General features: G+C 41.4%; 1 long non-coding RNA gene across 1 annotated transcript in view; it reads right to left on the reverse strand.

Annotated features, from left to right (window-relative positions):
* Positions 1-6,537: 6,537 nt before the first annotated feature.
* The window catches only part of LOC129561516 (uncharacterized), a 51,019-nt gene continuing 41,954 nt past the window's right edge, over positions 6,538-15,602 (reverse strand). The window contains exon 4 of the long non-coding RNA XR_016037450.1: positions 6,538-7,145. This is a non-coding gene — a long non-coding RNA (uncharacterized LOC129561516). The remainder of the gene's footprint in view (positions 7,146-15,602) is intronic.

Consider the following 15,602-nt stretch of genomic DNA (forward strand, 5'->3'; position numbering starts at 1 on the left):
CCCGGCCCGCGAGGGCTCCGCCTCCAGCTCCCGGAGGCCGGCCCACTGTTCTGCTGCGGTCCTGAGACTGGAGGTGGGAGTGGGTCGCTTACGCGTTCCGACTCCCGGGACCCAGCGAGAGTTTCGGGGAAGTCGCGGGAACGTCCCTGGTGTTTCCTGGACGCAGGAACCTCCTCCTTCCTGCCCCCCACAACCGCCCCGCGAGGACACGGACACCCCTGGCCCGGGAGAGCCCCGAGCAGTGCCACCTGTGGGTGACCTGGGACTCTATCGGAACTAGGGACCGCACCTCCCCTTCCGCTAAATGGTGGCGAGCCAGGTGGTAACGCAGTGAGGTGGAGCGAAGCAGCCAGTTTTACCAAAAGAATAAGTCTTTTTCTGTCCAACCTGAAGCAGCAGAGCGCATCGGATACACTTACAGGTCACGTGGTGTGTGTGTGTGTGTGTGTGCGCGCGCGCTCGCTCAGTGGCTCAGCCCTTTCTGACTCTGCGACCCCGTGTGTGTGGCTCAGCCCTTTCTGACTCTCTGCGACCCCATGGAACTATCATAACCTTGTTAATCGACTATACTCCAGTATAAAGTAAGTTAAAAAAAAAAGTCCACCATTTTATGTAGGATGAAAGGCACAGAGAACTTAAAAAACCTACCTAATGTCATCCAACAACAAATTGAAAGACTGGATTTCAAATCCCTGTAGTCTGCCTCCTGATTTTGAGCGCTAAACCACAGCTCTCCTGGCTTACCAAATTTGTGTGTCCACCATTTCTCATGAGCTGTCAGAGGCCAGAAAAATACAAGGACTCTGCCCTCCAGAAGCTTTTAGTATAATGGGGCGAAAGGGACAGTCAGTCATCAATAAGCAACTGAAAAATGAAGCCATTGCAAGTGCAAGAAGCGTCCTGACTAAAATACAGTAGGGTGATGGACTTGAGAGTGTGGGGAGGGGGAAGACCACAGATCTAGTTGTCCCCGAGGCTTCTTGGCAGAGGTGACAGTGGAGCTGGGAGCTGAATGATCGGCCAGGTAGTCAGCCTGAAGATGAAGCAAAGGGAAAGTCACGTTCATTAATCTTCATTCTACCTCATGCTTGTTGGAAACCAAAAGCCTGCCTTCCTATATATTATCTCTCTTGATCAGACAGTAACCCTGAGAAGTCTGACAAGATTCCATTTTACCGAAGAAAAAAAAAATCTAATGACTAATGATTTCCCTAAGAGGGAGGGGCGATGGGAAGATGGCATAGATTTTAACTAAGGATTTCTGATGCTTTCCTGGTGGCTCAGAGGTTAAACCGTCTGCCCCCAATGCGGGAGACCCGGGTTCGATTCCTGGGTCGGGAAGATACTCTGGCGAAGGAAATGGTAACCCACTTCAGTATTCTTGCCTGGAGAATCCCATACAGAGAAGACTGGTAGGCTGCAGTCCACGGGGTCGCAAAGAGTCGGACACGACTGAGCGACTTCACTTTCAATTTCTGATTCCAGAACCTCTTTTACTCAGATGAGGGCCTTGAGTACGATGTCTCATAATGAATCTAGTAAAATTTCTCTTTGGTAATCTTGCCTCTTCGCAGCCTGTCTTTTCTGCCTTCTGTTGACTGGTTAAAGAATTTCCCCCAGGGTAGGTGTTCTTTGAGGGAGCAGAGGTCAGGAATCTTCTGAAAGTATGCAAAATGTTTGTGTGTGCGCAAATTATAGTTATGTAATTATGGTAATAAAGTTGGCTTTCTCCCAAGAAAAATGCTCACATATATATGTATAAGGGAGAGAACTTAGAATAATTTTCATCAAATTGATCCAAAAAAGGTAAAAGTCACTATCTTAAGAGTTTAACAGATGCTTGTGATTAAAAGAACTGACTTTTAGCTCTCTTTGCCTGGGCTAGAGAGGCAAGTCTTGTGACTCCTATTCTTGACTTGGTGGAAGTGAGGCTCTTAAAGTTTATGAAGTTTGATGGAAAGGGAAGCAAATCCCAATCCTCACATAACACCTTCATAAACTGCTTCCCTTCTTAGAAGAGAAGGTCTGTATTGTCACTCTCAGTTCTCAAGAAAACCAGAGACTGATCTGTAAACAAAACATCTAGGTAAATATAACTCTTTATTGGTGATAATTAGTTTCTATAACATTATACCATTTCGTAAAGAAAGCATTCTTTATATTACCACTCAAGCAGCATAAGTAGGTGATTAACACTTGTATATCATCCCCAAAGCCAGTAGAGAGTACTGGCATTGTTTTTCAGCAGTGTTTTTAAGAGTGTCAGAAAGAGAGCTTCAGCTACATTAATGAAAAGGTGTAAAACTGAACTCAGGATGTGGTAGACTTAAAAAATTTAACCTGTACTATTTCTTATGTGAAATGGGCAGTAGCTTTAATAGAAAACAGCATACATGTTATGTATAGCTGAATCCCTTCGCTGCTCACCTGCAACTATCACATTAGTTTTTAACCAGCTATACCCCAATACAAAATTAAAAAAAAAAAAAAATTAAAGATCTAGCTGCAGTTTATGTCAGAGTGTTCTGCCTATGTTTTCCTCTAACAGTGTTATAGTATCCAGCCTTAGATTTAGGTTTTTAATTCATTTTGAGTTTCTCTTTGTGTATGGTGTTAGGGAGTGTTCTAATTTCATTCTTTTATTAATATATGTAACTCTGCAATGGCATATATGGAAAAAAGAATCTAAAAGAGAGTGGATATATGTATATGTATAACTGATTCATTCTTCTGTATACCTGAAACTAACACAACACTGTAAATCAACTATACTCCAATTTAAAAAAAAATTAAAGAAAAGAAAATAGTTAGGCTTATGTAACTCAAACTTTTAGGTTGGGCCTCTTCAAAAGAAGGAATCTGGTGTTGGACCTGAAAAGATTTCTTCCTCTTCCTCCAAGGAGAAGATTCAAACATTCTTACTGCCCTCTTTATTTTAATAAAGTTGAAATACACAAAGGGGAAAAAAGGCAATCTATCATGCGAAGAGCTAACTCACTGGAAAAGACTCTGATGCTGGGAGGGATTGGGGGCAGGAGGAGAAGGGGACGAAAGAAAATGAGATGGCTGGGTGGCATCACCGACTCGATGGACGTGAGTCTGAGTGAACTCCAGGAATTAGTGGTGGACAGGGAGGCCTGGCGTGCTGTGATTCATGGGGTTGCAAAGAGTCGGACACGACTGAGCGACTGAACTGAACTGAATGACTTCTTTGAGACAGGGACTCCCTTCTTACCATATATCCACATGGCTTCATAAACTTCACATGTTTAGGTGAGAAATATCAGGTTGACGTAATTTTAGTTCCTTGAGAAAAGAAAATGCCTCTTTTTCACTTACAGATAGATTGCACATGATGCCTGAGAAGATATGCAGAATCAACAAGGAAAGTTTGTAAATAAAGTGGTGTTTAGCATTTGAAGCTTCTCCCACTCTTTTTTGTACGTCTCTGGCTTCCTTTTGTAGCTTTCTTCGTAACCATTGTCCAGGCCCATCCAAGGTGAATAGTAAATGTTTGTGGAATAAATGAATGATAACAACAATGATGCTGATAATGTAGACCTTATCAGTCTTGTATAAAGTCTGTTCCTACAAGAACATCACTTAGTTGTGGTGATATGATATGTCTGCCTCTCTTTCCATCATATACTAAAAGTACATGTAAAAACTACAATGGTTGCTTCTTTGGAACTAAATACATGGGAGGAAAGAGTTTTATATTGGACACAAAATCAAAAATTATGCTCCTGGGGACAGCTGGGAAATAAATCATTCGAAATCAGGAAAAAGCATCACGTACAAAGCATGTGTATAAGATCATCAGTTCAGTTCAGTTCAGTCGCTCAGTCATGTCCAACTCTTGTGGCCCCATGAACCGCAGCACGCCAGGCCTCCCCCATCACCAACTCCCAGAGTTTACCCAAACTCATGTCCATTGAGTAGGTGATGCCATCCAACCATCTCATCCTCTGTCATCCCCTTCTCCTCCTGCCCTCACTCTTTCCCAGCATCAGGGTCTTATCCAATGAGTTGGCTCTTCGGATCAGGTGGCCAAAGCACTGGAGTTTCAGCTTCTACATCAGTGTTTCCAATGAACACTCAGGACTAATCTCCTTTAGGATGGACTGGTTGGATCTCCTTGCAGTCCAAGGGACTCTCAAGAGTCATCTCCAACACCACAGTTCAAAAGCATCAATTCTCCGGCAATCAGCTTTCTTTGTAGTCCAACTCTCACGTCCATACGTGACCACTGGAAAAACCATAGCCTTGACTAGATGGACCTTTGTTAACAAAGTAATGTCTCTGCTTTTTAATATACTATCTAAGTTGGTCATAACTTTCCTTCCAAGGAGTAAGTGTCTTTTAATTTCATGGCTGCAATCACCATCTGCAGTGATTTTGGAGCCCCCCAAAATAAAGTCAGCCATTGTTTCCACTGTTTCCCCATCTATTTGCGGTGAAGTGATGGGACTGGATGCCATGATCTTAGTTTTCTGAACGTTGAGCTTCAAGCCAACTTTTTCACTCTCCTCTTTCACTTTCATTAAGAGGCTCTTTAGTTCTTCGCTTTCTGCCATAAGGGTGGTGTCATCTGCATATCTGAGGTTATTGATATTTCTCCCGGCAATCTTGATTCCATCTTGTGCTTCTTCCAGCCCAACATTCCTCATGATGTATTCTGCATATAAGTTAAATAAGCAGGGTGACAATATACAGCCTTGACATACTCCTTTTCCTATTTGGAACCAGTCTGTTGTTCCATGTCCAGTTCTAACTGTTGCTTCCTGACCTGCATACAGGTTTCTCAAGAGGAAGTTCAGGTGGTCTGGTATTCCCATCTCTTTCAGATTTTTCCACAATTTATTGATCATCACTCATAATAATAAATTCATCACTCATAATAATAAATTTATAAGATCATCACTCATAATAATAAAATAAATGCCTAGTGACAGGGAAATTTTTAAACAAAATAAATCAATAGTATGGCATATCAGGCTATCATTAAAAATAGGAAGTTAATTAAATAAGTGTGGAGGAAACCTTATGAAAATTAAATTTAAAAAGTGTAACACCATCCTTTACATATCCTATGTGTGTGTGCATGCACATGTGCGTGTGCACACATGCTCACATGCTCAGTCATGTCTGACTCTGCAACCCCACGGACTATAGTCTGCCAGGCTCCTCTGTCCATGGAATTTCCCAGGTAAGAATATTGAATTGGTTTTCCATTCCCTACTCCATACATATCCTATGATTGCAACTAAATGAAAATTATGTGGGAAGAAAATTGTTGGGTTGATAATAAGAATTATGAACAGTTATTGAGGGGGGGTTCTTGTGTGCCAGACTGTTTTAAGTGCATTAAATGTATTATATCAATTCACCTAATTCTCACAACAACTGTGTGAGGTACAATAGCTTTAACAAAAAACTGCATACAGTTCTTCTTTTCATTTTACAGATGAGAGGACTAATGCAGAGGCCCTAAGTATAATTTGCCTGAAGTCACACAGAATGATGAAGATATGAATATAAAGCTTTATGACTCTAGAGTTTGCAGCTTTAACCATTCAAAGCTGCCAGGGAAAATATGTTTGAATCATGGATCATGGGTTTTTTTAAAAATTCCTTCTATAAATTTTCAATGTTGATTTAACAGTAAGTAAAAACATATTAAATTACAGAGTCAGAAAAAAAGGCCCAGAAGTAAAACCAGATTATGCTCAGAAGAAAAGACATAAAAAGGTAAGAAGAGGAACATATTGAGCGAAACCATGTGGGTTTGGCCAATTTTTGTTTTGGATTAGGATCTAAATAGTGTTTCAAATGAGTCATACTATATCAACAAATTTATAGTTATGAGGATTGAGATGAAATGAGCTATGTCACATAGAATGTTATACTCAGTATTGTTGCTGCTGCTGCTGAGTCGCTTCAGTCGTGTCCCTGTGCAACCCCATAGACGGCAGCCCACCAGGATCCCCTGTCCCTGGGATTCTCCAGGCAAGAACACTGGAGTGGGTTGCCATTTCCTTCTCCAATGCAAGAAAGTAAAAAGTGAAAGTGAAGTCACTCAGTCATGTCAGTATTGTTAGTAGGACTCAAAGTATATTCTGGCCTGATGACTTTTACTTACTCTTTCTTCTATCTAGAATGATCTAGCCCCACAACTTTTTGAAACCACTTCCTTTTCAATGGCTGTTGATGTTGTTTAGTCGCTAAGTCACGTCCGACTCTTTTGCAACCCCATGGACTGTGGCCCACCAGGCTTCTCTGTCTGTGGGATTTTCCATTCAAGAATACTGGAGTTGCCATTTCCTTCTCCAGGGGATCTTCCTGACCCAGGGATCGAACCTGCATCTCCTGCGTTGCAGACAGATTATTTACCACTGAGCTTTCAATGGTGGCAGTTATGAAAATGCAACCATCACTGCATTAGCAGAAAGCTAACACTGGTGAACAGTCCCAAGAAAACTCCCTGTTATGCTAGCACTTACATTCTGGTAGAAATATCAGTCATCTAAAAATGGATTGAGTAAAGTATAAAACCCTTTAATTGTTATTATTATTCATTTATTTCTGGTTGCACTGGATCTTCGTTGCTTTTACACAGGTTTTCTCTAATTGTGGCAAGTTGGAGCTACTCTTTATCGTGGTGCATGGGCTTCTCATTGCAGTGGCTTTTCTTGTTGTGGAGCACAGGCTCTAGGCAGGTGGGCTTCAGTAGTTGTGTGGGCTCAGTAGTTGTGGCACACAGGTTTAGTTGCTCCGCGGCATGTGGAATCTTCCTGGACCATGGATTGAACCCATTTCCCTTGTATTGGCAGGCAGATTTTTATCTACTCTGCCACCAGGGAAGCCCTTAAACCCTTTTAAACGAGATTTTCAACAGAAGTCACTATTAAGGCAATTATAAATGGGGGAGAGTACACGCTTGCTAAGTCGTTTCAGTCATGTCGAATTCTTTGCAACTCTATGGACTGTAGCCCACCAGGCTCCTCTGTTCATGGGGATTCTCCAGGTAAGAATATTTGAGTGGGTTGCCATGCCCTCCTCCAGGGGATCTTCCCAATCCAGGGATCGAACTGGAGTCTTACGCCTCGTGCATTGGCAGGCTGGTTCTTTACCACTAGCGCCACCTGGAGAGTAAAGATATGCAAAAGGAGTTAAAGTTTCTTTGTTTCCCTCAAACTGATAAAATGATGACACCAGGAGGAGTTATGTATATGTAATGTATCAATAAAACCTACAGCAACCACTTAAAAAGCTATAGAAAGAGATATACACAAAAACACTGTATTTAAACTGAAATAGAATTTTTAAAATAGTCCTCAAGTGTTCTTAAAGCACATACTGAAGTAATCATATCCTGGGGGATAAGACAAACTACAGCAAATTTTAAATAATTGAAATCATACAGCATGTGTGCTCACGTCACAATGAAAGCAAACCAGAAATCAATAACAAAGATTTCCAGGAAAACTCCCCAACACTTGGAAAATAACAACTTACTTGTAAATAATCCATGAATCAAAGTATTAAGGAAACACACAAAAAAATATTCTGAATGGAATGAAAACAAAAATACAACATATCAATATTTGTGCAAACAGCTAAACAGTGTCAAAAGAAAATTTTATAGCAGTAAATGCCTACATTAGAAAAGAAGAAAAGTCCCAAATCAAAATCTAAGCTCCCACTGTCAAGAACCTAGAAAAGGAAGAAAAGCTATACAAATTCAAATAGAAGAAACACTAAAGATAAAAGAAGAAATCAGTGTCATTCAATAATAAAAATAAAAACGGGAATCAGTGTAATTCAAAGCTGAGCAACTAAACAACAATACAGTATTACTTTGTGCCTGCAAAATGAAACAATCATGAAGAAGAAAAAATATTAAAACTACACTGATTTAGGGCTTCCCTCCTGGCTCAGGGGTAAAGAATCCACCTGCCAATGCAGGAGACATGAATTCAATCCCTGATCTGGGAAGATCCCACATGCCAAAGAGCAACTAAGCCTGTGCTCTGGAGTCTGGGAGCCACAAATACCAAGCCCACGTGCCACAACTACTGAAGCCTGCGTGACCTAGAGCCCGTGTTCCACAAGAAACAAGGAGAGAGTAGCCCCTGCTTACAACTAGAAAAAAACCCTCGAAGCAACAAAGACCCAGCGCAGCCAAAAATAAATAAATTTAAATTTTAAAAAACTTAAAAAACCTAACAAAGACGGGCGATTAATAGTAATATAAAGTCTGAATTAGATTATATGGTTAGATAGCATCCCTGACTCAATGGATATGAATTTGAGCAAACGTGGGGAGATGGTGAAGGACAAGGTACCCTGGCGTGCTGCAGTTCATGGGGTCACAAAGGGTCAAACATGACTTAGCAACTGGATAACAACAGCAAAGTCTGAATGGTAGAATATGTTTTGAATAACTATAATAAAGCAAATGCAAATAGCTACTGCTAATATCACAGCATATTTATTGATTTTTTTTAAAAAATGAAATCTTCCGATGGTGCAGTTCTGCTCATACTGTTATTTAGTTCATCCCTCTTCCAGACATCCTTCCCTGCCTCACCCTAACATAGTAGCTGTCAGTGTCCCTCATATTCCTTAAATACACAAGGTCTTCCTTAGGCACCTTGTGCCTGACAGCTTTCTCTTATACAAAATAGTCCAGAAATGCGAGAAGAGTTAACATCACCAGGGAACTGCCACCAACCAATGACGGGTGAGGACTGGAGGATAAATACCCTGGTTTCCTTGCCTTTGGCTAGGACAGCTCTGAGGCATATTCTAGTGAATGGAGGGCCAGTTGCCCTCAGTGATAATCTGCTCACTAATAGGCACTTTATTCACTTCTTTCTTTTCTTTGATTGCGTCCCAAATAAATCATTTGCATTGAAATCCTTGTCTTAGTTCTGATGAGCACACACCTCAGCCTAAGACACCCATCCCAGGAAAGAAAGACCCAGCATATTGTCTTAAAAAGCATAGCCTCCAGGACTTCCCTGGCAGTCCAGTGGTTGAGACCACGTACTTCTGATGCAAGGGACACAACTTTGATCCCTGGTTGGGGAACTAAGATCCCACATGTTGTGTAGCATGGCCAGAAAATTAAAAATAAAATACTTTCCTCACCCAGGAGGAAAGTAAAGATTGGCTTTGTTTCTAGTCCATTGAAAAGGATTAACCTGGTTCATTTTAGATAGTGAGGGAAGATCTAGTTTTGACTTGAGAAGGAAAAAGGTGACAGTCCAAGCATCTGAAATCCCAACTCTGTATTCTTTCCCCTCCATAAAATAGTGGAGCAAACTCCAAGAGATAGTGAAGGACAGGGAAACCTGGCATGCTGCAGTTCATGGGGTCTCAAAGAGTCAGACATGACTTAGCGACAGAACAAAAACAACATTCTTTGCCCCTCACTTCTGAATTCATCCAAGTCTGAATTTCCAGTAACTTTACACTACTGCATTTATTCTCTACCCTGGTCAACAAGTTAGCTCTGCCAAGGGTAACCATTATGGAGTGAATTGTGTCATCCTACCCCAACCCTGACCTCTGCCAAATTCATAGTTTTAGGCCCTAATCTCCAATGTGAACGTACTGTATTTGGAGTTAGGGCCTTTCAGGGGGTAATATAGGTCAAAGAGGTCATAAGGGTGGACCTTATATAGACTAATGTCCCTGTAAGAAGGGGAAGGGACACCAGGAAAAGAGACTCAGAGAGATAAGGCCAGGTGAGGACACAGCTAGCAGGTGGTCATGATCAAGCCAAGGAGAGGGACCTCAGGAGAATCCAGACCTGCCAGCCTGCCAAATTCTGAGAAAATAAATTTCTATTGTTTAAGCTGCCCAGTCTGGGAATGTTATGGCAGTCCAGGCAAACTAACACAGCAACCCTCGACAAATGGGAGACAATAACTGATGTATATATGAATTTTTCCAACTGTAGTACAGACAGTTTTGAACAGACAATTCTGGAAGTCTCTTAGCATGCTGCACTGAAGGTTTTAGCCAAATCAAAGCCCTGTTGCCCAAAGCATTGATCTCCAAAACACACCTTCACATGGCTTTTCCAGTTTCTCTGCTTCACTCTCCCCACTACCTTATTCCTGTTTCCTATGGTCATTCTTAAGTGTTGTTGCTGTTGATGTTTAGTTGCAAAATTGCGTCTGACACTTTTGCAGCCCTGTGAACTATACCCCACCATGCTCCTCTGGCCATGGGGTTTCCCAGGGAATGATATTGGAGTGGGTTGCCATTTCCTTCTCCAGGGGATCTTCCCAACCCAGGGATCGAACCTGCATCTCCTGTATTGGCAGGTGAATTCTTTACCACTGAACCACCAGGGAAGCCCTATCACTCTAAGTATACTGCCTAAATAAGAGCGCTTATCACAGCTCTGCTTTGGGAGAACCCAAGCCAAGACAGGGCCTGTCCCTAGACTCAAAGTACGATCTGGTTCTAGGAATGGCAGCTGTGGGCCTCATTCATGCACTGCACTCAGGGTGGACATTGGTAGCTCCTCCAAGTAAACTTAGGAAACTAAGCAAGGGTCTACTTCATTCGCCACAGTCTTGCCCACCAAAGTACCAAAGACCAGCTTCTACAGAAGAAACAATAGATGTGAAGTCAACATCCATCCAAGGATTAAGTATGGGCCTCTTCCCAAAGCTCCTGGAACAATGTAGGCCTATGATTCTTGTATGATTCCATGGAGGGGAGTAAAAGGGATTGAATAATAACTGAGATTTTATTTCCTGTCTAGTGAACAGGAAGAAGTGGAAGTGTTAGCTGCTCAGTTTTGTCCGACTCTTTGTGACCCCAGGGACTGTAGCCCACCAGGCTCCTCTGTCCATGGGATTCTCCAGGCAAGAATACTGGAATGAGTTGGCATACTCTCCTCCAGGGAATTTTCCTGACTGGGGAATCAAACCTGGGTCTCCTTCATTGCAGGCAGATTCTTTACTGTCCGAGCTACCAGGGAAGCCTGTCGTGAGCAAATAAGGGCTCAATACCGATGACATTTGGTTTAAGAACTATGATATGTTTTATATCCTAGTGGTATGGATTCATTAATAGCTGCAGCTGGTAGCAATAGAAATTGAGATCAAGGCATGTTCCACATCATCTCCCAACAGTTCCCACCCAGAGGTGCTCAGCCAATTTTATTCCAAATTAAGGAGATTGGATACTACATGTTTTTATAAAATGGAAGAAATATTTTTGCCTTTTCTCTTCTCTTTTCCCTGAGGAATAATTTAAATACAAAAGAAATTAAAAGGTTATAAAGAACCTTTTCCTGTTCTTGTTTTTCTAACATTGCATGTTATTTCATAACATTGATAACACAATATGATGATCAAAAACAAGCTAGACTTCTTTAGTTCAACTTAATTCTTGGCTTCTAAACAATAGTGGGAACAAAGCCCATTAGAAAATGTGGCCTGCCAGACACATTTTTGTTAGGCAGTCTGCTAGAAATGATGGCAACCCTCTTGGTCTTTTTCAAGAGGTAAAAATTAACATCTTTCTCTTTTTAAAGAATTTCTTCCCCTATTTGCTAACTTTAAGTTTCTCCATCTTGAAGTTTTCAGATCTTCACTAGAAATTGTCCTCTTATTGGAAGAGATATCTTCTTATTGTCTGCAAGATTTCATGAAACTAGCACCTACTGTAGGTACTACTATAGGTGACTTGCACCTACCTGGGACACTATTATCAAATTGCTAAATAAATGAATAAATACATAAATTTCTTTTCGTAGAGGAAGATTGTTAACAGGCTCAAGTCTATTTGCAAAATTGCCTTCATCCTCAGACTGTTTTTCTGCTCTTTATAATATCCTACATTGTTAACTTTAACAGCAAAAAAAATAATAATAATTCCTTTAGTAGAACTCATATATCCTAAACAGAACGTTCTTGAACAACCTTCCATAATAATGCAAATGCAAATCTATTCTTCAGGGGCTAATAGAAACATTTAAAAGGACAGCTAAGCTTCTCCCCCTGACTTCTGAACTGCAAACTCTTTGATTAAGAGTGTCAACTACAAATTGGCATTTACCATGGGCACATGCCATCTACCTCTATAAGGATTAAGTCATGTGCTGCTGCAAATGCTGACCTTCGATACCCCCTGCAAGGAGTTCAGGGTGGAGAGCAGAAATCAGGCACTCTGTGCTCATTGCAAAGGAGGGAGGTCTTCAGATGATTATATATTTTCAGGAGTCAATTTTATGAGCCCAATTCTTGTATCTCCCCATATCTAGAAAAGCACTAAAATCCTTCATGGTGATGACTCTTCCTCATGATTAGCAAAGGCTTCAAAGACAAGTAGAAACCTTCTGGAAAAATATGTGCTTGATTTCATGCATTTTCTTTTCACCCAAAATCACATATATATTGACCTTTTTCATCCCTGCTTCTTTGGAGCATTTTCTCAGAGCGATCTGAGGTGCTATCTCCTGGCCTACAGTCCTCATTTTGCCCCAGTTAAAACTTAACTCCCAATTCTTATATTGTACTTTTTTTTTAAGTCAACAAGTGTCAGTAGCAACATAGACAGCATGACTGCTGCAAGTAGATAGAGAAGAAGCCGTGTGGGACTGAGAAGTTGGCTTCTCTCCTTCCCTTGAATGAATAGCCATCTCCTGATGCGATGGAATAAATGAGCCCTGTATTTACTATGAAACAGAAAAACTAAGGATTCACAATAAAACCCAGAAAGTCATATACTAAAATATATATTAATGGTTTTAGTCAAAGAACCTTAAGTAAGCAGTCATGTTGAATGTATAAAACAAACTTCAATTGCATATTTACATATCTAAAGACCTACCTGTACTAATAGATTATTTTCACTCGCTTCCACGCCCCCCTCCCCGACTTAAATAAAACAACCTAATAAGGAAATTTCAGGAAAACGAAAATGCAAATATCTGTTATTTCCTCCCTTGACCTCATCCGCCTTCAGCCCCAGACTCAGCTGCAGTACCCAGCAGGGAGCTTCCAACACAGCAGCCTGCTGTTGACCATTAGGTAAATCCTCCTCCTCTCTGGAGGCAGGCCTCCTTTAGCGGTCCCGGTGTAATTCCCAGCATGCTGTGGGAGCGGAGTGCTGGGACGGACAGGAGCTCTTCCCGGTGCTGTCTGTCTAGAACAGCACCATTCAGCTGAAATCCAATGAGCACCAGAAACCCAGGCCACCCGTGTTATCAAAAATGAAACAAGTAAAAAGAAACAGGTAAAATTAAGGTTAATTGCATGTCTTACTTAACCCAGTTTATATAGAGTACAAGCTTTTCGACGTGTGGTCCATACAAAAAATTGTTAGTGAGACATTTTATTTTTTCTGCTATGCTTGCAAGGTTGGGTGTGTATTTTACAACGTATTTCTATTTGGATTAGTCAGGTGCGAATATTCAATAGCTGTTTGTGTCTGGTGTGCCCAGATTGGACGGCATGGGTCCAGAGCACACTGTGGGTGTACATTCACAGAAGGGCAGGCAGGGAAAATGGCACTAACTTCACTACTCCAGGTGGCACACTTTGGGAAACACTGCCATTGAAGTTTCCGCAGCTGGAGTCCATGATATTAAGGGATCTCTAGCCATCTTATCAATGGCAAGCCACTCCAGTACTCTTGCCTAGAAAATCCCATGGATGGAGGAGCCTGGTAGGCTGCAGTCCGTGAGGTCGCTAAAGGTCGGACACGACTGAGCGACTTCACTTTCACTTTTCACTTTCACACATTGGAGGAGGAAATGGCAACCCACTCCAGTGTTCTTGCCTGGAGAATCCCAGGGACGGGGGAGCCTGGTGGGCTTCCGTCTATGGGGTCACACAGAGTCGGACACGACTGAAGTGACTTAGCAGCAGCAGCAGCAGCCATCTTATCAGAGAAGGCAATGGCAAGCCACTCCAGTACTCTTGCCTAGAAAATCCCATGGACAGAGGAGCCTGGTAGGCTGCAGTCCGTGGGGTCGCTAAGGGTCGGACACAACTGAGCGACTTCACTTTCACTTTTCACTTTCACACATTGGAGAAGGAAATAGCAACCCACTCCAGTGTTCTTGCCTGGAGAATCCCAGGGACGGGGGAGCCTGGTGGGCTGCCGTCTATGGGGTCACACAGAGTCAGACACGACTGACGTGACTTAGCAGCAGCAGCAGCAGCAGCCATCTTATGGGCTTCCCTGGTAGCTCAGCTGGTAAAAAATCCTCCTATAATGCGGGAGACCCCAGTTTGATTCCTGGGTCAGGAAGATCACCTGGAGGAGGACATGGCAACCCACTCCAATATTCTTTCCTGAGAATGCCTATGGACAGAGGAGCCTGCCAAGCTACAGTCCATGGGGTCACAAAGAGTCGGACACAACTAAGCACAGCACGTTCATCTTAACTGAACAAGATTCCTTGGTTAATCCTAAAACTTCCCACAATCTCCTCAGAGATAAGGAGGGACCTCCAGACTAGGGATTGATTACCCTGTCTTAAAACTGAAACAGACCATCAAAATTCACTTCTGTGTGATTTGTGACTCCTTTGGCCATTTCTGAAGCTATGCAAAATTCTGTACCAGCAGCTGAAGGATACCTTGTTAGTTAGTGGATTTTACTTTTCCCCTTTTCTCCAGAAAATTTCTGTGATTTTATAATTGAGGCTTACAAAGCTCTGTATTGCCAATGAGCTGTCTCTAGCTTGTCTGCTGTACTCCAATACTATTTTATTTCAGGCCGTGTGCATAGTCAACATGGAGTGTGAAAACGACTGTATGAAGCATAGAGCCATTTAAAGAAAGTATCCTCACTATGTGTAAAAATACCCTACCTTCTGTCATCTTGAAGGAGTGTTTAGACTAGTCACATGGCTCTGCTCTCTGAATCCACTTGACTAGGGAAGCACTCAATTCTGTCTCCACTGACAATACAAGTCTGGCCTAAATATTTCAGTTCCGTTTTATTAATGTTTCTTAAAATAATATTCAAATATAAAAAAACTAGATTTTAATTTATTGGCATTTGTGGGCCAATGAATCATAAAGTCATAGAATTATTTACATTTAGGGAATTCCCTAGCAGTCCAGTGGTTAGGGCTCTGTGCCAAAGGCCTGAGTTTGATTTCTGGTTGGGGAAATAAGATCCTGTAAACTGCACAGGACAGCCAGAAAACAAACAAACAATAAATACCTTTATAAAGTATGAAAGGGTTAGTTAGAGGCTCTCCAGGCAAACTTCTCATACTATAGCAAGGATAATTTTTCAAATAAATATCTAAAAGATTTGATCTGGATTTTAATCCAAAGACTTTAAAAAATCAAGATATTTCAAATCACTTATGTTCTTATGAAATGATCAGGACTTTTAAAATCATAAAATTGAATTTATTTAATTATCATCTATTGGAAGTATCCCATATGCTAAGAAGTCTGGTAGATAAAGACAAATTATTTTATCTTGCTTATATTTACTCCAATATATTATGATACACTATGACAGAGGTTTATATAACTTGCAATGCTTTTCATAAACAACTAATAGTTTAGCTAGCATATTATTATTTATAATATATGAGGATACTT

Source organism: Moschus berezovskii, chromosome 5, assembly GCF_049115385.1.
Source record: "Moschus berezovskii isolate FMDL1 chromosome 5, NW_MosBer_1.0, whole genome shotgun sequence".
In the NCBI taxonomy this organism is placed as follows: domain Eukaryota; kingdom Metazoa; phylum Chordata; class Mammalia; order Artiodactyla; family Moschidae; genus Moschus; species Moschus berezovskii.